We start from the raw sequence: 10580 nt of genomic DNA on the forward strand, positions 1-10580 counted from the left end.
CCTCCTCCTCCTTTTTATTGGGTGGGAGACTGGGGATGGAACCCAGGGACATTCTACCTCTGAGCTACACTCTCAGCCCTATTTTTTATTCTTCATTTTGAAACAGAGTTTCACTGAGTTGCAAAGGACCTCACTAAGTAGCTGAGGCTGCGTGAGAATCCGGATTCTCCTATCTCAGCCTACCGAATGCTGGGATTACAAGTGCATGCCACCACGCCCAGCTTATTTCTTCTTCTTTTTATTATTACTATTATTTTTGTGTGTGTGTGGTGCTGGGGATTGAACCTAGAGCATTCCACCTCCAAGCCACACTCCCAGCCTGATTTTTTATTCCTTATTTTATTTTATTTTTTTTTTAATTATTATTTGGTGGTACTGGGGTTCCTGGAAGCCCTTCTACCTCCGGCCTACACTCCCAGACCTATTTTATACTTTTTTATATTTGAAAACAGGGTCTCTTAAGCCAGTGCAGCTGGCTTCGAACCTGTGTGATCCTCCTGTCTCCGCCTCCCAAGCGCGGGGATTACAAGCATGTGCCACAATTCCTGGCTTATTCTTTATTTTGAAACAGTGCCTCACTAAGTTGCTAAGGACCTAAGTGGCCGAGGCTGGCTGTGAACCTGGATCCTCCTGCCTCAGTCTCCCAAGTACTGGGATTACAAGCATGTGCCACCATGCTTAGCTTTTATTCCTTATATTGAAACAGGGTCTCACTAAGTTGTGAAAGGCTTAAATAGCTGAGGCTGGCCGCAAACCCCTGATCCTCTTGTCTCAGCCTCTCAAGTACTGGGATTATAAGCATGGGACACCACGTCTAGCTGAGTCAGCACTGTTTAGGGTGCTGAGGATACAGAGGTAAAAGAACACTTAAGTCCTTGCCCTTATTCTTTCCCATTGAAACATGGCAAAATTAAACCAGCAACAAATTGGGCATGTTAGCAATAAGTGCTATGGAGCAGAATAAAGAGGGAAAGGGGAGTGGGAGAGGTGGCCTGTGATGTCAGAAGAGGCGGTGATTAGGGTTGCAGCAGGAGGTTAGCGTAGAGGAAACCCACAAAAGGGGTTTGAAGAGGGTGGGAGTGCTGGGGCAGGAGGAGAGGAGGGAGGACGGCCAGGGCGATGGGGAGGGAAACAGAAGCAACAGGGCCTGTCCTGAGAGTAGGTGGAGGCTTGGGAACGCAGATGTTTTTAATCATTTTGGTCCTCTTTGCCCACTCTAAAGCCCACCAAACCTGTTTCCTGGGCCTGGGATATAGGATGTGGCTCAATGTAAAACGCTCACCTTAGCATCTGTAAGACTCTGGGTTTGATTCCCAGAAACACAAAACACAAAAATGAACCCGGTTCCTGTTCATGCTAAAGCTAGGAAGGTGTAGGGTAATGATGGTGGGTTAGGAGGGGGTTTCCTTAGAGCACGTGGCCCAATCCTAGTACTTGGGAGGCTGAGACAGAAGGAAAGGTTCCAGGTCAGCCTCAGCAACTTAGCAAGATGCTCAAGCAAATTAATGAAACACTGTTTCAAAACTATATATATTTCTTCTTCTCCTCCTCCTCCCTCTTTCTCCTTCTCCTCCCCTTCCTCTTCCTCCTCCTCCTCCTTCCATATTTATGTATGGCTATAACTCAGTGGTAGAATGCCCCTAGATTGAACTAGGGTTCAGTCCCTAGTACCCCCCAAAATGTGTGTGTGTGTGTGTGTGTGTGTGTGTGTGTTGGGGGTTATTTCATGGGGTAAAGGACGCTCCAGCATCTCTTCCATAGATCTAAGATGCTCTGCTAGACAGCAACACTTACCATTACAGAGCTTACATATTTAAACAATAATGAGTTTAACCAAGCATAATCTGTGAAAGAAAGTCACTGAACTTGAAGATTAATGATCTGTTCTGGCAGACAAAGGCCGCTAGGCGGTGCTATGGCTCTTGGAGACCAGACTCCCACCGCATTCCATGCTGTAGCCCAAACAACTGGTAGTTGGGAAGGGATTGCAAATCAGGCATTGGTTTGATGCCTCCTACTCCTTGTTCCATTTGGAACCATAACACTCTTGTGAAGCAGGTATCCTTAGTTTCCACATTTTATACAGAGAAACTGAGGCTCAGAGATCACAGGTGAAAAAGGCATAGCTGAACTCTAAAAGACTACAAAGTCATGCTCTTTGGTTTTCGTTGTTTCATTTTTGGTGTTCCAGGGCTTGAACTCAAGATGTTTTGCATGCTAGGCAAGTACCCTGCCACTGAGCTATATCCCAGCCCAAGGCCATGCTGCTGAATAGCCATCCACCGCCTGGGTCCACACGATGGCCTAAGGTCAGCTTCACCCTCAAGCCATCTAGTTTCCCATAAGGATGGCTTGTGGATAATAGCTCCTGGCTTCACTCAAAACATTCCAGAGGCTAAAGGCAAGTAGATGCAGATCCAGCGTGGTGAGGGCCCAGCAGCCTCACAGGATAAAGTTCCTCACAGGCTGTGCTCAATTTGGGATAAATGCAAGGGGATACATAGCAGCTACTTCAAAAAGAATGAAGAGGCCGGGCGTGGTGCTGCAGGCTTGGAATCCCCGTGCTTATGAGGCTGAGACAGGAGGGTGGCACAGGTTCAAAGCCAGCCTCAGCTGACTTAAGAGACCCTGTTTCCAAATTTAAAAAATATATATATAAAATAGGTCTGGGAGTGTAGCCCGGAGGTAGAAGGCCCCAGGGTTTCATTTCCCAAAAAAAAAAAAAAAAAAAAAAGAATGAAAAGAACTTAAATGTACCAGCAAGAGATGATCCTTGTTAACTGTGACTTGTGAGTGGGGAAATGGGGATCTGTATTGGATGGATAGATTTCTTTGCAAAGAGGTCTCATGGCCCTCTGTGCTGATGGCTAGTGGATGGGATGTGTGGCTTGTTTTACCCCTCCCTCACCCAACCCATCTCCCTTCCCTCCCCTGGGAGAACAGAGGTCAGCTTTCCAGGAGCCTCCCGCACTACAAAGGTTGAATTCAATGTTATATTCAGAGGGGCCAACAGCGGTACCCTTGGTAGAATCCTTGCCTGGACTTCCGTCTCATGCTGGGAGTGTACACACACACACACACACACACACACACACACACACACACATACACACACCCGCCACACATGCTGGGCTACCATTGAGCCATACACGCAGCCCCCCACCCCCTTGCCTGCATTTCTAACACACAGCCACAGCCTTGCCCGAGCTGCTCAAATCCCAGACCACCAAGGCTGAACCCAGCTTGATTCCCAGTGTGACTAACCAGCCAGGAGACAAATCTGCCCTCCTCAAAGACAAGCACACAGGCCAACAGTGCAACTTGGTGTTCTGGAATCTTAATCACACAGTCATGGGAAATGTTCATGGTAGCTGACTTGATTCATTACAATTTAAAAAAAATCAATCTTTCTTTAAATTATGCAGTGATAACATCAATGACAAAAAAAACCAATCTAATAACAACGAATGAATGTCGTCTCACTCATAATCCTACTTTTTACCTGTCTTTCTAGAAAGAGCTGTTAACAATTTGGTGTTTGATGTTTTTTCCACACTTCATGCTTGTGTGTGCATGCATGCAGGCATGTGTACACGGGGGCGGGGATCTTTGCACATATGAGAGCCTATGTGTATGTCTATATATGTTTCTGAATATGTATATTTATTGTTTTATTTTTTTATTTTTTGGTGGTACTGGGGATGGGACCCAAGGGCTTTTCTACCTCCGGGCTATACTCCCAGACCTATTTTATACTTTATTTGGAAACAAGGTCTCACTAAGTTGCTGAGAGCCTCACTAAGTAACTGAGGTTAGCTTCGAACCTGTGTGATCTTCCTGTCTCAGCCTCCCAAGCGCTGGGATTACAAGTGTGCGCCACCACGCCTGGCTGAGTATGTATATCTAAAACACATTTAGAAGCCAAGTGAAGTGGTGCATGCCTATAGTTCTAGTACTTATGAGGCTGACAGTTCAAGGACAGTTTCAGAAAGTAGTGAATAAAGCTTGAACTTATCTGTAAAATTTAAAAAATTTTAAAAAGAAAGTAGTAAGACTCTTACTAATGTAGTGAGACCCAGTTTCAAAATAAAATTAAAAAAAATAGGGTAAGGGGTGTATCTCAGAGGTAGAATGCTCTTGGGTTCAATCCGCAGTATAAAGAAAGAGAGAAAGAAAGAAAGAAGGAAGGAAAGAAAGAAAGAAAGAAGAGAAAGAGAGAGAAAGGAAGAAATGAAGAAATCTTAATGTATATGCTGCTTTTTATTTTTATTTTATTTATTTATTTATTTATTTATTTATTTATTTTGGTGGTACTGGGGTTCCTGGAAGCCCTTCCACCTCGGGGCTACACTCCCAGGCCTATTTTATACTTTTTTTTTTTTTTTTTTTAAAAAACAGGGTCTCTTAAGCCAGCGTAGCTGGCTTCTAACCTGCGTGATCCTCCTGTCTCCGCCTCCCAAGCACGGGGATTACAAGCGTACGCCACCATGCCTGGTTTATATGCTGCTTTTTAACTTGCTTTTTACAATGAAAAATAATCCTTCCTTATCGGTACATATAAATTCTCTTCACTCTTGTTTTTTGGATTTTGTTTGTTTTAGTATTGGGGATTGAATCCAAGGATGGTCTACCTCTGAGATATACCCTCGACCCTGTTTTATTTTTTATTTTGAAACAGGTCTCACTAACTTGCTTAGGGCCTCATTATGTTGCTGAGGCTGGCCTCAGCCTGGCAATCCTACTGTCTCAGCCTTCATTCTTGTTTTTGACCACTGCCTTGTGTCATCCTTTACATTCATCCTGAGGTTGGTCCCATGATGCAGTCTCCCAGGGAAATGGCTTGAATAGAGGAGCCGGCGAGGTGGGGAATACAGCCCTGCCTCAGGTCCTTGTGCGCACAGCGAGCAGAACAGGTGTCCAGTGTCGGGTTGGCTGGCCCCAGTTCCTCCCTTACCAACCTTGCAGCCAATTAATGGAGGAAGTAGGGGTAACATCAAGGTTCCCAGCAGGGTGTGGTGGTGCACTCTTATAATCCCAGCTACTGGAGAGACTGAAACAGGAGGATTGCAGGTTCTCGGCCAGCCTCATCAATTTAGTGAGGCCTTCTGCAACTTAGGGAGACCCTGTTTCAAAATAAAAATAATAAATAAATAAATAAGAAAAGGCTGGGGGCTGTAACAACTCAAGGGTAGAATGCCCCTGGGTTCAATCCCCAGCAAAACACAGAGAGAGAGAGAGAGAGAGAGAGAGAGGGGGGGGGGGAGAGAGAGAGAGAGAGAGAGAGAGAGAGAGAGAGAGAGAGAGAGAGAGAGAGAGAGAGATTCCCAGCTAGCCAGGGTTTGGCTTCTCTGCTGTTCCTCACAACATTCCAGCTGAATCCCCACAGTGTCCAGCAGAGTCTTGGCTTGCTACAGATCCAGATCTCCCCTGAGCAAGGTGTTCCTGCCTCCCACGGGGCAGAGTGCTGAGATCCCTGCCTTAGGTCCCATCTGCGGCTCTGTATTGGGTTGGTTGGTTAGACCCTTTGACTTCAACAAAGGCAGGACTACTGGAACAGACTAAATGGGATAAAGTACATTCAAAGACCTAGAATATTATCTGCCCATAAAATTATTTTGCCTGGCTTTAGGAAGATTTTTAAATGGCTTATAAAAACACATGTTTTTGTTTTTGTTGTTGTTTTGGTTTTTTTGTGTAGTACCAGGGACGGAACCCAGGGGCATTCTACCTCCGAACTATACCCCCTGCCCTAATTTTTTATTCTTTATTTTGAAACAGGGTCTCATTGAGTGCGAAGGGCCTCACTAAGTAGCTGAGGCTATCTGTGAACCACGATCCTCCTGTCTCAGCCTTCCAGATTACAAGCATGCACACTATGCTGGCTTATACTTGGGTTTTAATAAAATGTGCACGTGAGTCGGGTGTGGTGGTGCACGCTTGTAATCCCAGCACTTGGGAGGCTGAGACAGGAGGATCACACAGGTTCAAAGCCAGCCTCAGCTACCTAAAGAGGCTATCAGTAACTTAGACTCTGTTTCCAAATAAAGTATAAAGTAGGTCTGGGAATATAGCCCGGAAGTAGAAAAGCTCCTGGGTTCCACCCTCAGTACCACAAAAATAAAATGTGTATGTGAAAATTAAGGTGGAGAGCTAGATATGGTGGCACATGCCTGTAACCTCAGTACTTGAGAGGCTGAGACAGGTGAATCGCAGGTTCAAGACCAGCCTCAGCGACTTAGCAAGACTCTTGGCAACCTAGTGAGACTCTGTTTCTGAACTAAAAATAAAAAGGGCTGGGGGAGTAGCTCAGAGGTAGCAGGCTCCTGGGTTCAATCCCCACACAAAAGAAAAAAGAAAAGAGTAAGGTGGAGGAAGACGGCCTCAGGTGGAAGCTGGACTCGGCCAACAGGAAGATGGTGCATAATCACACCAAGAAGCAAGCCTTGGGAAAGCCACATCACTGGCTGCTTCTCCGACCTTCAGGTGCACAGGAGTCACCTGGGCATCTAGTTAAGATGCAGATTCGATTCAGCAGGTCTAGGTGGGGCCTGGGAGCCGGCATTTCCAGCAAGCTCCCAGATGGTGGTGGTTCTGCTGCTGCTGCTGGAAGGCGGGCCACTTTCTGGAGGAAGATGGAGGCTGGGAAGGAAAGGCCCTCTGGCCCAAGGAATTGTGGGAAGAAGATGGGGGAGGTTGGGGACAGGGTGGTCAAGCTCCTGCATGCTGTCTGTCCTGCTTCAGTCTTAAGTCCCAGAGCTGGGGAGTCAGGAGGATCTAAGTCCAGTAGATTGAGGAGAAAGGCAAAAGCAGGTTTTTTTTGTTTTTTTTTTTGAGTCCTGACCCCACTGAGAACTCTAGTATATGGGAGGGGTGTGGGCAGGGGAGGGCGCCCCACTGGGAACAGAGGAGAGTTCCCAGCTTGACATTGCCAAAGCCCTTGGTGCCGTGGGGCTGGAAGAAACTGGAAGAGACCCAGCTTCCTGCCTGTCCCAAGAGGGTCTCTGATGTGAAGCTGGCTGACAGTGTAAGGCTGCACATGAGTTCTGGCCTGAATGAGGGTCATGAGCAAGTTTCAGGGCTTGGCAGAGTTTTCTGAAACATAGGAAGTGGCCATTCAGTTGTTGGTACAGCAGCTATGGTCCCCAAGAAGGCCAGGGACAGACAGGGCCAGCGCAGCCTGTGGATCAGGCTATCGCCGGAGCAGAGCTGTGTGAGTGCCATCTGTGGGCACGCCCCTCAGTGCCCAAGCAATGACATGAGGACACCTCGCTTTCCTAAGGCCACATCACCAAGAGGCCCGGGAGAGGTGGAACAACTCATTAGACCTGAACTTTGGATTAGCTGAACATTTACCCCCAAACCAGTCAATTAATTAGCCAATTAAATGCTTTGGTCAAGGACCAGGTTGCGATTGTGACAATATGAGATTTGTTACTACATATAGAAGTCACATCTTGGCTCATTTGGGCAGCGTGTACATTTATATTTTTTAAAGCAGGTATAGCAAAGCTACTCTGTAATGCTGCTCAATAAATAGTCTTCACTGCCATCGAACAGAGCTTTTACTCAGCTGCCTGTTGGTGGGACCGAAAACAGGGCTGGGGCCACCCATCTGGGCATGGCTGGGGAGTCAGCTGGAGGCATCCCAGGCAGGCAGGTACAATTGGAGGAGTGGCCAGAAGGAAAGAAGATGCTCAAATTGGAGAGAGAGGAGAGGGAGGGAGGGAGGGAGGGAGAGAGAGAGAGAGAGAGAGAGAGAGAGAGAGAGAATGAAATGGTTTAAGTAGGGCTGGAGGTGTGGCTCAGAGGCCTGCCTAACATGTGTGAGGCCCTAGGTTCCATCCCTAGCTCTGCAAATCATGGGAGTTCTCACTTATTTGTCCAAGAGTCTTTTATTAAGCTCCTACTGCATGCTCGCCACTAAGCTAGGAACTGGGAAGTCAGAAAGGCCTTTCTCACCTCATAGGGTTCCCTGCAAGTAGAGGTTGGAAGAGGATAGCAGAGCTTTCCTGCCCAGCAAATGGGAGGGTTCTTGTGAGAAGGTGGTTGGGTTAGTCAGCTTTCTGTTGCTCTAACGATCACCATGCCTGTGGTAGTGCAGTACATCACGGTGGGAGCCGTGGGAGAGTTCACCTTGTTGTGGCTGGGAAGTGAAAGAGAGACAGGGAGAGACTGGGGTCCCAATATACCTGCAACCTCAGTATTTGGGAGGCTGAAACAGGAGGATCACAGGTTGGAGACCAGCCTCAGCAATGTAGTGAACTAGATTCACAGCAACTTAGCAAGACCCTGTTTCAAAATAAACAATGAAAAGGGCTGGAGGTGTAGCTTGAAGGTAAAATGCCCCTGGGTTCAAGCTCCAGTACCAACCAACCAACCAACCAACAAATACCCCTCTCCCCAAAAAAACAACAGAAGACACACCCTCATTAACTTAATCTCTCCCTAATAGGACCCACCTCTTCAAGGTTCCACCACCTCCCAGTAATGCCACAGGCTGAGGAGCAAGCGTTTAACTGGGGGTCTTTGGGGAACGTTTCAGATCCAAACTCTAACAGTGGTTCTGAGAGCCCGTTGGTCCAAATCCTCCTGCAAATCCCCTGCAACCCCGCCCTGTCCCCCACCCTGGAGTCTGAGAGGGAGGATGTGTGTGGATGGAAGACCAAAGCCGCAGTGTACCCGCAGTGTACCCGCAGTGTACCCGCAGTGTACCCGCAGTGTACCCCGACCCCTCAGATACATCCTGGGGGAGGGAGCGGCTGCTGTATTTGGAAGGAAGTTCCCAGTGATGTGCTCTTTTGTCCTCTTTCTTTAGCACACATGCATGTGACCACACACGTATGCACACACATATGCACACACATGTGTTCGTACGTGCATGTGCACACACAGGCAGGTACATCTAGAACCCTCTAGTCCTGCTGGGGTCCGAGGACAGGTGGCATTAGATGCTGGGAGCGAGATGACAACCTGAAAGGCCTTTGAAATCTCTTGCACAGGATCTGGCTTAATCATTACAATATGCAGCATTTCTCAGTTGCAAATTCACTTTCATCGAATCCAGCCCCTCATTTACAGTGGGGGCCATGGGGCAGAGAGGAGGGTGGCGGCACCTGACAGCCAATTTCTGCTCCCGGTCACACTGACGTTCCTGGCTCTCCTCCTCCTACAAGCAGGCAAGGATTAATTATTAATTTTCATAGCACCCCAGAGCCTGGTATCCGTGAACCACAAGCCCCCACCCTTCTTCCCAGCATTTGGCCACTTAATCACGGTTTCAGCTGGGTCAGCACAACCCGCCCAGAGTCTCAGAAGTGGAGCAAAGGAGGCCGCAGCAGCCATTCCCCGGGGCAAAGGGCAAGTTCACCAGGTGCAGCTGGGGACAGCAGTACTGATAATGCTCTCTAAGAAACCCAGATGTCTCCACCGCATATCAGAGCTGGGGCTCGTTAGGGCCACTTTCCTGGCGTGAGTCGCCTCTGATCTTCTGTTACTTAGCTGCAGTTTTCAAAGCACTTTCACGAACATGATCTCTGTCAACCCCCAAACAACGCTATAACTGGCCAAGGCGAATATTGTTGCCGTGAACAAAGTAAAAGATTCAAAGAGAGAATTGACTCCCCGAGGTCCACAGAGCCTTGAATTCTGTCCTCTGCACCTGCCCCTATGCCTTGGCACCTGTAAAATTCCTAGCTGGACTGCCATTTTGACACAGAGAGGTTAATTTACAGGCGTTGCGGCTGTCTGTGACTCCTCTGGAAGTATCGGCAGACATTGCCCAAATGTCTACATTATTATGTGATTCTAATACAAACGTGAGGCTTGCTCTTTCTCGGCGCTGCCTACGGAGGTGGCCGCCATCTCCCACTCGGCACAATGGCCGCCCTCAGACCTCTCGTGAAGCCTAAGATTGTGAAAAAGAGGACCAAGAAGTTCACCCGGCACCAGTCTGACCGATATGTCAAAATTAAGCGGAACTGGCGGAAACCCAGAGGTATTGACAACTGGGTACGGAGACGATTCAAGGGCCAGATCTTGATGCCCAACATCGGGAACGGGAGCAACAAGAAACCAAGCACATGCTGCCCAGGGGCTCCGGAAGTCCCTGGCCCACAGCGTCCAGGAGCTGCAAGTGGTCCTGCTGTGCAACAAATCTTACTGTGCCAGGATTGCCCACAACGTCTCCTCCAAGAACCACAAAGCCATCGTGGAAAGAGCAGCCCAGCTGGCCATCAGAGTCACCAAGCCCAACGCCAGGCTGCGCAGCGAGGAAAACGAGTAGACGCCGCAAGCGTGCTTTCGCACGTGTGCTTAAATAAAGCTACAAAAACTTAAAAAAAAATGTGAGGCTTACTAATTATTATTATTGTGCATGGGACTAGGGATCACGGCCAGGGGAGCTCTACCACTGAGCTATATACCACCAGCCCTTTTTATTTTTTTGAGACAGCTGGCTTTGAACCTGAGACCCTGCTGTCTGCGTCTCCCAAGTACTGGGATTACAGGTGTGTGCCGCCTCACCCAGCTGAAGCTTAGTTTTAATTGGACAAAAATGGATTCACCTGAAATAATACACCTGG

At 48.0% G+C, this 10580-nt stretch overlaps 1 pseudogene across 1 annotated transcript; it reads left to right on the plus strand.

Annotated features, from left to right (window-relative positions):
* Nucleotides 1-9839: 9839 nt before the first annotated feature.
* Nucleotides 9840-10282, plus strand: LOC308264824 (large ribosomal subunit protein eL32-like; annotated as a pseudogene). Its single transcript has one exon. The product of its transcript is annotated as a large ribosomal subunit protein eL32-like (transcript).
* The last annotated feature ends 298 nt before the right edge of the window (nt 10283-10580 follow it).

This window comes from Muscardinus avellanarius (assembly GCF_963383645.1).
Source record: "Muscardinus avellanarius genome assembly, chromosome: 7".
Taxonomy (NCBI): domain Eukaryota; kingdom Metazoa; phylum Chordata; class Mammalia; order Rodentia; family Gliridae; genus Muscardinus; species Muscardinus avellanarius.